Source organism: Vicugna pacos, chromosome 2, assembly GCF_048564905.1.
Source record: "Vicugna pacos chromosome 2, VicPac4, whole genome shotgun sequence".
In the NCBI taxonomy this organism is placed as follows: domain Eukaryota; kingdom Metazoa; phylum Chordata; class Mammalia; order Artiodactyla; family Camelidae; genus Vicugna; species Vicugna pacos.
In genome coordinates this window covers 32,251,827-32,265,721 of record NC_132988.1, presented here as the reverse complement: position 1 = coordinate 32,265,721, position 13,895 = coordinate 32,251,827, and the positions used below count along the sequence as shown (strand labels likewise).

Here is a 13,895-nt window from a genome sequence, read left to right as displayed (position 1 = left end):
GGAATTTCCTCCCTGCCTGACTGCTTGAGCTGGACACTGGTCTTCTCCAGCCTTTACACAGGGACTTATCCTGTTGGTGTTCCTGGTTCTCAGGCATTTGAACTCAGGCTGGAATTTTCACCACCATCTATCCTGAGCTTCCAACTTACAGAAGACTGTGGGACTTCTGTTTCCATAATTACATGAGCCAATTTCTTATAATAAATCTCTCTCTCTCTCTCTTGTTCTCTGGAGAATATTGACTAATAGAGTCACTCCTAGAGTAAGGCTGACTGAAGGCCTATAAGCACATAATATTATTACCTATTTGTAAAGGATTACTTTGAGGTTCCCCCAAGCAATATTCGCCATAGCATCACCTTAGAAGGAATATTCTTTGTTTGGAGGCCATTGTTTCACTTGTAGCTACAGTTGTAATCAGTATGCAAGTCAGGTACTACAGGGTGTTATCTTTCAAAACCAAAGAAATTAGATGCCTTTGAAAATTTTAGTAACTCTGACGATGGATTTATTTTACCATAAACATTTTTATGTATAGCAGTAAATTAACAGCAAATTATTATAAAAATATTCTTTGAACTAACTACTTAACTAAGTCTCCTACTTTTCTTACTGAAAGAAGACCCGTCTGAGAACCAAAGGATATTCATATAATTCATGCTCATTGCCTCTTCTTCCCAAATTAAGTATCCCTTAAATTATGAGAGAGCTGTTTTGTGTCTGTTGTCTCCTTTAACTTGCTAGTAGAGGAATATTAAAATTAGTATATTAGTTCAGCACAAGTACACACAGGCTTTTAGAGCTGGTCTCTAGGTGGATATTCAAAGGTAAGTGCTGGCTTTTCCATTTGATTGCTGACCATATTTTATTCCAAAATCTAAGTAAACAACTTCTTGCTATTCTTCAAATATATATCATAGTTTCCTGTCTTTATGCCTTTGCTCATACTGTTTTCTTTACTCACCATTCCCATTATCTTCTCTGTCTGTGCTGTCCATTTTTAAGGCCATCTCAAATCTTTTCTGCTCCAAGATACTTCTCTTGGTTCTCTCAACCATAGGGAACTTTCCTCTTTTAAGTTACCATGATACTGCTTACATCAACTTACATCTTTCTGCCGTGAGTTACAGCTGTCTCATGCTTGTTACAGCCTCATTGCTAATCAGTAGGCTATCTGAGGCCTGACTCTTTGGGCTTATCTGAATAGTATATATCCACTGAACCATAAAATCAAAAGGTATTTATTGAACTGATATGAAATGTATAAATTCTAAATCAGATAATTTAGAATAATAATTACATGTCTTCAAAAAGAGACCCCCCTTTCTGTAGGATTCTATGAGGTAGTGAGAAAAAACATTTAAGATTGAAATTTTGGCTCTACCACTAAACACCTGTGTGATAAAAGACCAATTACTAAATTACTCTAAGCTTCAGTTTCCTGATGTGTAAAATGGAAGTGGTAATACTTGCTTGTCAGGGATCTTACCCCCCAAGTTAGGAGCTAGTGTGAGATAGTATGTGTCAATCATCCGTCATTTGGTATACAAAGCTCAGGAGTTACAACCATTATTTACACAAATGTAAATGAAATCCAATAGGTATTTGTGTAAGTTCAGTTCAGATATTCTCTGCATGATTTAAAAAATAGAAATACTGAAAATGGAGTCATGCATTACAACATGCATTACATGTCTTATTTTTGTTTGAAAGTTATACTGTGATAAACACATCATTAAGCACATTAAAATCAATACAAAGGGGAATTAGATTGTTAATTATTCGGTAACTCAAGTATATATGAAATACAGGCATTTGCATTGTTTTTTAAAGCAAATTCATAGTCATTAAAGCTGTGCATCTATCTGTATTTTGCATGCTGAAGAGAATTGATGAAAACCAAAAAGCTGAAGAGAAACAAAAATTCTGCATGAAATTCCTAGGAGTATTTTTTCTTTACTTGGTTATTTCTGTGCTTTTGGAAGGGAAATGCATTTGAACATTACATCCTTCAAGAGGCAAATGACTATCCTACATGTAAGCAGTCAAGGCGAAGTAGCCTAACCATTTCGGAGGCGAGCCAAAATTTTAAATCATTCCTGGTACTCACGATTCTGCTGTTCTCAGAAGGATCCAAATGGGGTGATTTGGTAAGGCAGCTGAAGAGTAGTGGAGGGTAACTCTGCAAGTGAAAAAAATATTTTATTTGTTTAGTACCCTTTTCCCGAGAGCCCCCAAACTTGCCTGGAACATAGCAGGGACTTAAGAAATATTTGTTGAGCGGATGAAAAGTGTCCCCTGCCTTATTAGCAAACAAAGGCTACCATTGCCATCAAGCCATCAGTCACTACAGGCTCCAGGCGTGGTGAGCCTGAGGGAACTCAGGATGGAGGTAAACAGGCTGCCCTCAGCCAGGCCCTCGGCCACCGCAGCCGCCCCCAGCGGTGCACCCGGGCTGACTCAGGAGGGGAAACAATAGATAGCTATGCTCCACTTCAAAGGAGTAATTATAGGAAGCCCAGAACCTTGCATCTTCCCATACATAGAAAACGGCTAAATTCATTAACTCCAGATGTCTGGGGTTTTCTTTAATTAACATTATCTATCGATATTCCGACTACCTGGTTTTTATTGCAAAACTCCCATATAGCCAGCCCCCTCCCCTACCTCCTCTGAACAGTCCCAGAGTGATCTGAGAGGTTGTCTTCTGGACTTGTTCTCGGAAAAACCACCAAATAAAACCAAATTCTCAACTTGTGGTTGTTTTTTTTTTTTTTTTCAGTCCACAGGTGAATGAATTATCGAATATTTAAAATATAAACCATACTTATAAAACTAAAGTTACTGTGATTAAACTACCAGGTAGCTATATAGATTTAGTCTAGATATTATGCTAGGTATGACTTAAAATCAAAAAACAAACGTAGAGTGCCGGCGCGCGGCTGTGGCCCAGGAGGCCGAGTCCTAGCCCCGCTCCAGGGGCCCCGGAAGCTCCACCTCCGTCCCGCCGGCCTCTCTAGCCCGCCAGCCCAACTCGGTGGCTCCTCCACCAGCCGGGGCACTCGTGCCCCCCTCCCCCCACCCCACTCAGGGGGCAGCTCAGGCCATGACGCCTGCATACGCGATGGTCAGCGAGGCGCAGCCCTAGCCTGCTCCTCCTATGGCCCCTGGCGACCAGGTGGAGGCAGTGCTGGCCGGCGGGCCCAGACACCTGAGCCCCTGAGGGCCCCTGGGGCTGGCTGCTGATGCTGACCGCCCTGTGGTGCAAGGGTCGGTGTCCGGCATCCAGGACGCCTGCGGGGTGCTCTTTCACGTCCATGCTGAAGACCTTCAGGTCCAAGGACGGTGATAAGATGGTCTTCAAGACAGCATAGGTAAGTTCTCTACGCGTGGGATGATTTCCTTTTGCTGCCCAGTAGCGTCTTCCCAGGCATGTTTGGTCGTGGGACAACAGCTGTGGTGGGTGCCGCTGTTGGGTTTGTTGGACTCAGGCCCAGTTCTTTTGTGAGTTCTGTGGAGCCTCTGTACCTTACCTGTGGAATCATGGTTGCTGTGGCTGCTCCTTTGCCTACCAGGCTTCACTGGTCATTTGGGGATGCTACTTCTAGAAGCCCCTTGGACTGGTGAATGGCATTGCTACCACTGGCAGCAGTATCGTCACAATTTTGCTGTCTTTCCTTTAAGGGTTCTGACCGACAGCATGAGCCTCTTTTACGCAGAGTGTCCTTTGCATCTTCCTGTTTGTTCTCTTCCTGGCTGGCTTTACTTACCGACCCCTTGCTTCCAGTACCAAAAGTTAAGACGGTAGACCCAAAGGGAGGTGACAAATTCTCCCACTTTTCCAGGACAGTTAAGTTCTCCAAAGAATGTTTTCAGTGTTGCCATATTCAGGGTGTCAGCCTTTGCACTGTGGGCGGTTGAAATACCTCTTGCACTTTTTGGATACTTTGTGCCTTGTGTTCACTTGAGTTGGCTGTTCCTTGATCGAGTCACCTCAGAGGTGGAGGGGTGTTGATTATCCGCCACCCTGGTCCTGGACCAGAGTTTTCTTTGCCTTGCAAGTTTCCCCTTGGTTCTCTCAGTACTAAGAACAGAGGCAGTGTTGGACCATCCCAACACTCAGAGCATTCTGCACAGCCATGGAGAGACTCGCAAGGAAACTGGCTAATGTGAATGAAACTATTGTGTAACCTGTTTCCAACTCCTGTATCAACTCTTTCTGTCTCTAGTACATTGTGAATATAAGAAAAAATTGCTTTTCACAACCTGTGACAAGCAGAACATGGAATATACATAGTTTTATGCTCAATTTTGTTTCCTACAATAAACATGAAGCACAGCAGAAAACAAAGACAAATGTATATACATTTATAGCAAGTTGTATTTGATTAATAACATAAGTGCTACTGTAGGAAAATGGAAGAAAGCAAACTACTTGATTTTTAGAGTTACTTATAAACTCTCTGAGACTTCTAATGGATCGTCAGTGTCCTGAGAAAGCCCTAAAGACTTAGCGTGTTGACTGTTCCTTCCCTCATTTTTTCACCCCAGCTTTATCTGTACTGTTTTTATTTGTTTATTTATTTTTTAATTGAAGTATAGCTGATTTATAATATTGTATTAGTTTTAACATAGTGATTCAATATTCTTACAGATTATACTCTAAAGTGATTACAGAATATTGGCTCTATTCCCTGTGCTGTGCAATATATCCGTGTAGCTTGTTTATTTTATACATAATAGTTTGTGCCTCTTGATGCCCTACCTCCCCCCTGCACCATCTTGCCTCTCCCTCTTCCCTCTCACCAGTGGTGACCACTAGTTTGTTCTCTGTATCTGTTTGTCTTTCTTGTTGATGTGTAAATTTCACCAGGTTTTTTGTTTTGTTTTATTTTTAAATGTCTCAGGTTTTGTTAAAATATACTTTTTAATAATTTCAAAATTTAACTGTAATATGGATATTTGCTTAGCCCTCAAGTCCTTAGATTAATATCAAATTAAAGTTCATTAAAGTTTGAGGAAACTAAATTTAGCTTATAAGAGTCTTACGATTCTTGTATCGACTAGGAAATAAATTATTATGATAGAGAAAAAACCAAAATAAATATTAAACTGCTTATAAATGATACAATTAAACAATTAAAAAAATTACTCTGTTTCTGCTTTGGCCTGTGCAGCTATTTTTTTGTGATATTGACAAGGATTCATTCATCAAAGAAGCTTAACCATTCTTAAGAAACTTAATATATCCTGCACAATAGTTTGGTTCAGAGTTGTTTGTCACATGATTTTAATCTGTATTATCTTTTGTGAGTGACCATGGTATCAATTGTAATATGTATGTGTGACGCTATTTTTTATTTCTCAGTGTCTCCATATTTAGTCTTTTTCCAGTAATTTATGCACAAATATTTAAACATACTTTTTTCCTTCCTCAAGGAATTAACGAAACAAAACAATTTTCTAAAATGGGCTTTAGGATTTGAAAAAACATATTCTTGCTGCTCTGCTTTTTCAGAATGGATTTTTTTTCTGTCAGCGCAGATAATTACTGATGTTGTTTTTAATGTTACAATTTAATAATTTGTAACATTTGTAAATTTGTGTAAAAGAAGCAGTGAACTGTTAAAATCAATTGCCTCTGATAGGTTCTAACTGTTTCATCTTTAGTCCCTTTCCCTTTGATTATCCACTGAGCATTATGGGGTTATTTGATGTCTGTTAGAAAAGTTGTTGTACAAATAAAATAGACTATATATATATATATAAATATGCTGAAATACACATCAGTGGACACATTAATCTGGCTTAAGTTATTTGTATATGAGTCATATTACACTAGTCCTCAGTTTGGAAGTAAATACTTATAATAGTATTCTTTCTGAAACTAGGTTTATTTCCCAATGTAACATATAATAGTAAAAAATCTCTGTGAGGTGCATGATATCCACATTTCTATATGATAAAAAGTGGCTTTATTCAAAGGTGATTGATGATAGTTAATTCTGCTGTTTTTCCTTTCATTTCTACCTCATTATGTAAATTACTATCTTCTTAATTTGCTCTTTATTCTCATCTACATTTAAATTGGACACAGGAGAAATTAGGACAGCGACATCTGGCTTTAATGAAATAGAAATAGTTATATAACTAAATGCCATCATCAATCAGACTGCATTTTGTCCCATTATAGATGCTGTTTGAAACAGTCACACCAAATATACCAAACAGAAGGAACAGCAGTAAAAAATGAATTAGTCTGCTCTATAAAGAATCAGAAACAGAAATCCAACAATCCTATCATATTCACTTCAGTTACATTCTGGCTGACTGAGAATTTAAAATACAAATCCATAATTGTATGAAGGGTCTCAAATATCTTTTTCTTTTATAAAATATTGAAATAATACAAATACGTGACAAAAACATGGTTCAAATGATAAGAAAGCCTCAAAATGAAAATCTCTTTCTCTCCTAGTCTCTCTTTCTAGAAAATAACATTATCAGTTTCTAGTGTCTTCTGAAGTTACTTTTTTTAATTAAAGCATAGTGTATTACAATATTATACTAGTTTCAGATATACAACACAGTGATTCAATATTTTATAGATTATACTCATTTAAAGTTATTATAAAATAATGGCTATCCCTGTGCTGTGCAATATATCCTTGTAGCTTATTTATTTTTCACATAATAGTTTGTATCTCTTAATCCCTTACCCATATCTTGCCCCTTCCCCCTCTCTCCCCACTAACCATTAGTTTTTTTACTATATCTACATAAAAATGATAACATACAGTATTTATCTTTCTCTGCATGACTTATTTCACTAAGTATAATACCCTCTATTTCATCCCTGTTGTTGCAGATGGTAAAATTTCATTATTTTTATGGCTGAGTAATATTTAATTATAAAAAGTATATCATATATATATCACTTCAATTATATATATATAATTATGTGTATATACCACTTATTTATCCAGTCATCTGTTGCTTCCGTATCTTGCCTATTGCAAATAATACTGCTGTGAACATTGAGGTGCATGTATCTTTTTGAGTTAGTGTTTCATTTTCTTCATATATATACCTAGGAGTAAAATTGTTAGATCATATGGTAGTTCTATTTTTGGTGTTTTGAGGAGCCTCCATGCTGTTTTCCATAGTGGCTGCACCAATTTACATTCCCACCAACAGTATACTAGGGTTTTCTCCACATCCTCACCAACATTTGTTATTTGTAGACATTTTGATGATAGCCATTCCAAGAGATGTGATTTTGATCTGAATTTCTCTGATGATTAGAGATCTTGAGCATCTTTTTACTTGCCTATTGAGCATCTGTATATCTTCACTGGAAAAATTTCTTTTGGTCTTCTGCCCATTTTATAATTGAGTTGTTTGGTTTTTTTGATATAGAGTTCTAGAAACTGCTTATATATTTTGGATATTAATGCCTTACTGGTAATACCAGTATTTGTTATTTCAGGGGTTTTCTCTTGTTTTTTGAACTGAAACAAGTTCTCTGTCTTCTCATTTTGCTTGACTTTCTCTGTCTCTATGAATTTAGTTGAAACAGTTACCGGTCCCAGTCTTGAAGGGCTGTCCTTGTGTGGGTGTGTCCCGACACAGTCCGTGTGTGCCCAGTGACTTTGGTGGGAGAGGTGGATCTGAGATGAGCAGATTCACATCCTTCCCCAGGGTGTGCTAGCAACTATCACCTTGGTAGGAGGTAAGGCTGGAGTTGGAGGGGCTAGAGCCAGGGCCAGGTGTGAGCCAAGGCTTCTTCTCAGCTCAGTGGCCAACACCACCCTGTTGGGGGCAGGGTTGGGTCCCAAGTTACTGTGGCAGGAGCCGTGAGATTCAGATCTGAGCTAGCTCTGGTCCCTCTACATGTGTGTGGTTTCCCCTGTCCTAGCACTGGCACCTTCACCCCTGAAGGGAACAGTGCTAGTGCAAGAAGGGCTGGAGGGGACACTTGGCATGGGTCAGGGCTCTGGCTGTGGTGGTCCTTCACAAGTGAGAACACCCCTAGGCTGCTACAGCTCCCACCTTGGTGTGGAGCTGACTGCTGAGCATGTGGGGCAGAGTGGGCGCTCACCTTGGTGGGGTCCCATGCTGGTTGTGTTAGCCCAGAAAACTGCCAGCCACATGCGGTTTCAGTCTGCTTCCTTTGCCTTGTTTCAGGATTAAGCAAGTTTGTGCTCACTTTTCATGTGTGGAGCCTAGGTTTCTTACAGCTGTCCTGTGAGTCCCACTGGTTTTCAAACCCTAGGAGAATTTATCTTCCTAGGGTTAGGCATCAGGGCTGGGGCACCCAATATGTGGCTTGAACTATTCATACCCAGGGAGTATCTCCACATGTATAATCCTCTACCCTTTAGTCTCCTCTCTGAGCACTAGTCCAGAACTGAATGCCTCTCTTCCCTTCTTTCCCAATTCAGTATGGATCTTTTTTTAAAGCCTTGGTTGTATGAGTCTTTCTGCCAGTCTCCAGTTAGTTTTCAGTGAGCTCCTGAAGTTACTTTTAAAACCGATGTGGTATACGTGTATTTGAATTGCTGAAGTATTAATTTTTGATATAGCTATTTTTTTCTCCACTATAAAGGATGATACATTTTATTTTTACTAGCTCTGTCTCCCTAGTTTGCTCCTAAAATAATTGACTCTTCTTTTCTTCACTCTTCTTCTACTTTTCAAGGTGTCTTCTAGCTCTATTATTTGATTCTTTAACACAATCTAGAAGATAAGTCTGTAAAAAGTTTTCATCATTGTCTATTGGTAATACACTTGATAGAACAGTAAGAGTCATGAACGTATGTTATATATGAACTGGCTTCTTCACTTACATATGTTTTCCCATTGGATGGTATAGAAGTTGTTAAAAAAAAATCTGGGCAACCTAGGTAATTATTTGGATATCAATTTCTTCATGCTATAAATGCTATAGACTGAGTGATCTCTAAAATAATTTTCATATTCAGTGAGCAAAAATAAATTCATATGATAGCTCTTGGTTTTCTAGCACTTTTTCTAGGAATACATCTCCTTACCAGCTAACTCCCTGAGTCTGACTGAATTGAAATATATATTTCTTCAATGAAATTAGATAATTCTGGAAATTATAGATCAATGACAGTTGCCAGATTATCTAAACAACTTCTTTTTTTCATTTGCTTTGCTTATGAAGTTAACTTCTGTTCACAGTTTAGCTTCTCACAAAGATTTTTCCACAGGAAATTGATGTACACTTATATCTGATAGACAATATTTTTCCATAAGTAAAAATAAAGTCAACAAGTAGTTTTAGGATCTACATTATCCAGGCATTATACTGAGAGGTGGAGGTGCAAAAAATAAAATACAAAAAATAAATACAGTAAAATACAAAAATATAAATACAAACACTAACTTATGCCAAGGAGTTATAATACAATGTAGCAAATACAGTTATTCAAATAGCCACAGATTTTGCTGGGAATGAAGAAAATGGTCTTGATCCAGACAGTGGGAGCAGAGTGAGAAAGACACATAAAAAGAAATAATACTTTGCATAGGCTTAATTGAACACTATGATGTCGTTGGAGCGTAAAGTTTGGTTTGGGGGATTAATATTGAGGCTAAGAGCATAAGCTTGAATTTTAGTGCCTACAAAAAAACTATAAGTTAGGCATAAATGACCTTCTTACAGCTTCTAATTTATACGAAATTTAGGAAGCTACGTTAACTTGTCAAAAGACACATAAAATATTGCTTTTTAAATAATAATTTATAGTATTTCATAATACATGTTTGGCATAATTAAAAAACAGTAAAATAGGAGATGCCAAAGAAATTTGTCATTTATAAAACACACTATTGGATAAATTAAAAGATCTCCCAGAGAATATTTTATTTCTGTCAGTGATGAGCTAACAAGACTAGATTCCCCATGATAAATGACTATAATTCTGAACAAAATATACTAGATAATTATTTTCAGACATTTAACATTAGATAATGAAGGACTATGATTCAAAGTAGAAGGGAAACAAGAGATTTGAGTCAATTTCAAATCTCAAATCTTTATCCTGACTTTCAACCAACATTATCTGGATTGTGTGGCAGAGTGAAAAGAAGACTAAATTACAGAACTCTCACTGAGCTGAGAAGGCTTGAGTTCAAGGCTGCGGGGGTGACCGAAATGTGCTGGGTAGGAGAGTAGAGGCCTATACAGAAAAAGAAAATCCTAACGGCCTTTTCTTGAATTATTGGCAAATATTTAGCTGTAGAAGCTATGAGAAAGAGTCCATAAAGTTAGAGAAAGAACAGTTACCAGGAGCTGTGAGCTGGGGAGGAAAAAGTACACACACACACACACACACAAAGAAAATGAACAGACAAAAGTGAACAATGTTCAGATTCCAAAAAGCAAGAGTGAAGAGTCCTCATTGAATAGCTGGACATTGAATAGACTTCAGAAATTGTGAATCCGGAGTAGGTCTACTCTAACTCTTGAATAAAGGTTACTTTAGTTTTACCCTAGTTACACTTAAAAACAACCACTGAATGGATCAAGCTAGTGTGCAAATAAATTAACGCCATGAAAAAACCTCAAAACTGTATTCAGGGAAACAATAAAATTTAGATAAACACTAACATAGCACTTACAATGTCCAAAATGCCATAAAATACTTCTAGATATGTGAAGAAGCAAAAAATGTCTCATAATAAGATGAAAAATAACTATTAAAATAGACACAGAACTGTCAGAGATAATGAAATTAAGAAATAATTTTAAAAGGTCTATTAAAATGTGTTCAAATATTTAAGAAAAGAGCATAAAGATAATGAAAGAACAAATATAAAATCTCCCTAGAGAAATAAATACTGTAAAAATAAACCAAATGCACATGTAAAATAGACAAATTAAATATCCAAAGTGAAATTTCCAAAAAGATGGGCTCATAAACAAATTAGAACCAATTAAATAAAATATTTGAACATGAATAAAGGGAAAAACTGAATGCTTCTAACTGCTTAAAACTGAAATACAGAAAAAAAAACAGAGTTTCAGGGAGCTCTGGGAAAATATCTAATAGTCTCATATGCATGTAATTGGCATACAGTAAGAAGAGAGAAAATTTCAAGCAAAAAGATTAATGGCCAAATATTTCAAATTTCAATGTAAAGATAAATCAGTAGCTTTAAGAAGCTTAATCAACATTAAGCAGAATATACATAACAAAATGGACATCAAGGTACATTATAATCAAATTGCCAAAACTGAAAATAAATAAAGAGAAAAACTTTAAAAGAACTAAGGGGAGAAAAAAAAAGACATATTGCAATTAGAAGAACAACGTAAAAATACTTTTTAATACAAAATTTTTCTTTCAAAAACTTTAACCTATAATTGCCTATCCAACATAAATATGCTAGGCAAATGCAAAGGAAATAAAGACTTTTCTAAATAAAGAAAAGCTATGAGAATTTAATGCCAGCAAACCTGCACTGTGTCCAGTATTTATGATGGTATTTATAGTAGACAAATGGATTGTAAAGACACATACAGATTCAAAGGAGAATAAAAAATGGTGAACCAAAGAAACACCAATTATAAAAAAATGGAGTGTCTATATTAATAATAAAATCAGTTCCAGAACAAGAAAGATTACCAGAAATAAAACAGACATTTCACACTGATAAAAGTTGAATTAATCACAAAGACATAACAATTCTGAAAATATGTGTATGTGGTAACAAAGCTTCGAATATTGGCAAAATATAAAAACTGAAGTGATAAAGAAGCCAACTGAGATTATAGTTGTAAAGGTCAACAAGTTCCCTTCTCAGTCATTTATAGAATAAGTATATAGCAAATCAGTAAGGGTATTAAAAGACTTGAGAGATACTATCAACCAACTAGAACTAACACACATTTATAAAAAACTGCACCCAACCACGATAGACTACATGTTTTTCGACTACCCACAGACAACTAACTAGAGTAGGCCATGTGCTAGAATAATGGCATTATATTAGAAACAGTGGTATTAGTAGAAATCAAAACAATGGTATTGTATTAGAAATCAGTAACAAAAAATCATTATAAAATCCTCAAATATTTGGAAATTAATTAACATATTTATAAATGATCTATGACTTAAAGAAGAAATCATATTAAGGGAAATTATAAAACATTTAAAAATAAATGATAATATATCAACATTTGTGGGATGTAGCTAAATTATGGCTTAGATGCTAACTTATAAATGCTTATAGAAAAGACAAAAATTTTAAATCTAATGATCTAAATATCCACCTTAAGAAGCTGTAAAAAGAACAGACTAGAGAACCCAGATATAAAGCAATACACATACAGTCAATTAATCTTCAACAAAGGAGGCAAGAGTATACAATGAAGAAAAGACAGTCTCTTCAGCAAGTGGTGTTGGGAAAGCTGGACAACTACATGTAAATCAATGAAGCTAGAACACACCCTCATACCATACACAAAAATAAACTCAAAATGACTTGAAGACTTAATTATAAGACATGACACCATAAAACTCCGAGGAGAAAACATAGGCAAAACATTCTCTGACACAAATCTTAGCAATGTTTTCTTAGGTCACTGTCCCAAGGCAATAGAAATAAAAGCAAAAATAAACTAATGGGACCTAGTTAAACTTACAAGCTTTTGCACAATGAAGGAAACCATAAACAAAATGAAAAGACAACAGTGAAGCTGACAAGGGCTTACAAAATATACAAACAGCTCATACAACTGAATAACAAAAAAAAATCCACTCAAAAAATGGGCTGAAGACCTAAGTAGACATTTCTTCAAAGAAGACATACAAATGGCCAACAGGCACATGAAAAGATGCTCAACATCACTAATTATTAGAGAAATGCAAATCAACACTATAATGAGGTACCACTTCACATTGGTCAAAGTGGCCATAATTAAAAAGTCTACAAATAACAAATGCTGGAGATGGTGTGGAGTAAGGAACCCTCCTACACTCTTGATGGAAATGTAAATTGGTACAGCCGCTATGGAAGATGATAAAAACTAAAAATAGAGTTGCCATATGATCCAGCAATCCCACTCCTGGGCATATATCTTTAGGTAACACTAATTCAAAAAGATGCATGTGCCCCAATTTTCATAGTAGCACTATTTACAACAGCCAAGACATGGAAGCAACTCAGATGTTCATTAACGAATAAATAAAGAAGATGTTGTATATATATATATACACAGATGTTGTATTTATATATATAAACAGAAATACTACTCAGCTATAAAAAAGGAGTGAAATAGTGTCATTTGCAGTAACATGGTTGAATGTAGAGATTATCATGCTAAGTGAAGTAAGTCAAAAAGAGAAAGACAAATACTGTATGATATAACTTATATGTTGAATCTAAAATATGACACAAACGAACTTCTTTACAAAATAAAAACTGACTCACAGACGTAGAAAACAAACTTATGGCTACCAAAGGGGAAAAGAGGTGAGAGAGGGATAAATTAGGAGTTTAGGATTAGCAAATACAAACTACTATATATAAAATATATTTTTTTAAAAAAAGATCCTACTGTATAGCACAGGGAAGTATATTCAATATCCAGTAATGAACCATAATGGAAAATAATATGAAAAATGATATATATGCATACATAAAACTGAATCACTTTGCTGTACACGAGAAGCTAACACAACATTGTACATCAACTATACTTCGATAAAAAGAACAGTAAATTAAATTTGAAATAAGGGAAGAAAAGCAATTGTAAATAGAATTAAATCAGTTAAACAGAAAATGGACAAAACAGAAATAATTAATGAAAATAAAACTTGATTCTCTAAAATAATTAATAAGATTGGTAAACCACTAACTAG

The 13,895-nt window shown here is 35.9% G+C and overlaps 1 long non-coding RNA gene and 1 pseudogene across 1 annotated transcript in view; one reads left to right on the top strand and one right to left on the bottom strand.

Annotated features, from left to right (window-relative positions):
- Positions 1-2,929, bottom strand: part of LOC140685723 (uncharacterized) — a 50,896-nt gene extending 47,967 nt beyond the window's left edge. The window contains exons 1-2 of the long non-coding RNA XR_012059081.1: positions 2,668-2,929; positions 2,111-2,182 (exon numbers count right to left, since the gene is read on the bottom strand). This is a non-coding gene — a long non-coding RNA (uncharacterized lncRNA). The remainder of the gene's footprint in view (positions 1-2,110; positions 2,183-2,667) is intronic.
- Positions 2,930-3,432: 503 nt separating this feature from the next.
- On the top strand, positions 3,433-4,015 carry LOC102542569 (monocarboxylate transporter 10 pseudogene; annotated as a pseudogene).
- Positions 4,016-13,895: the final 9,880 nt, after the last annotated feature.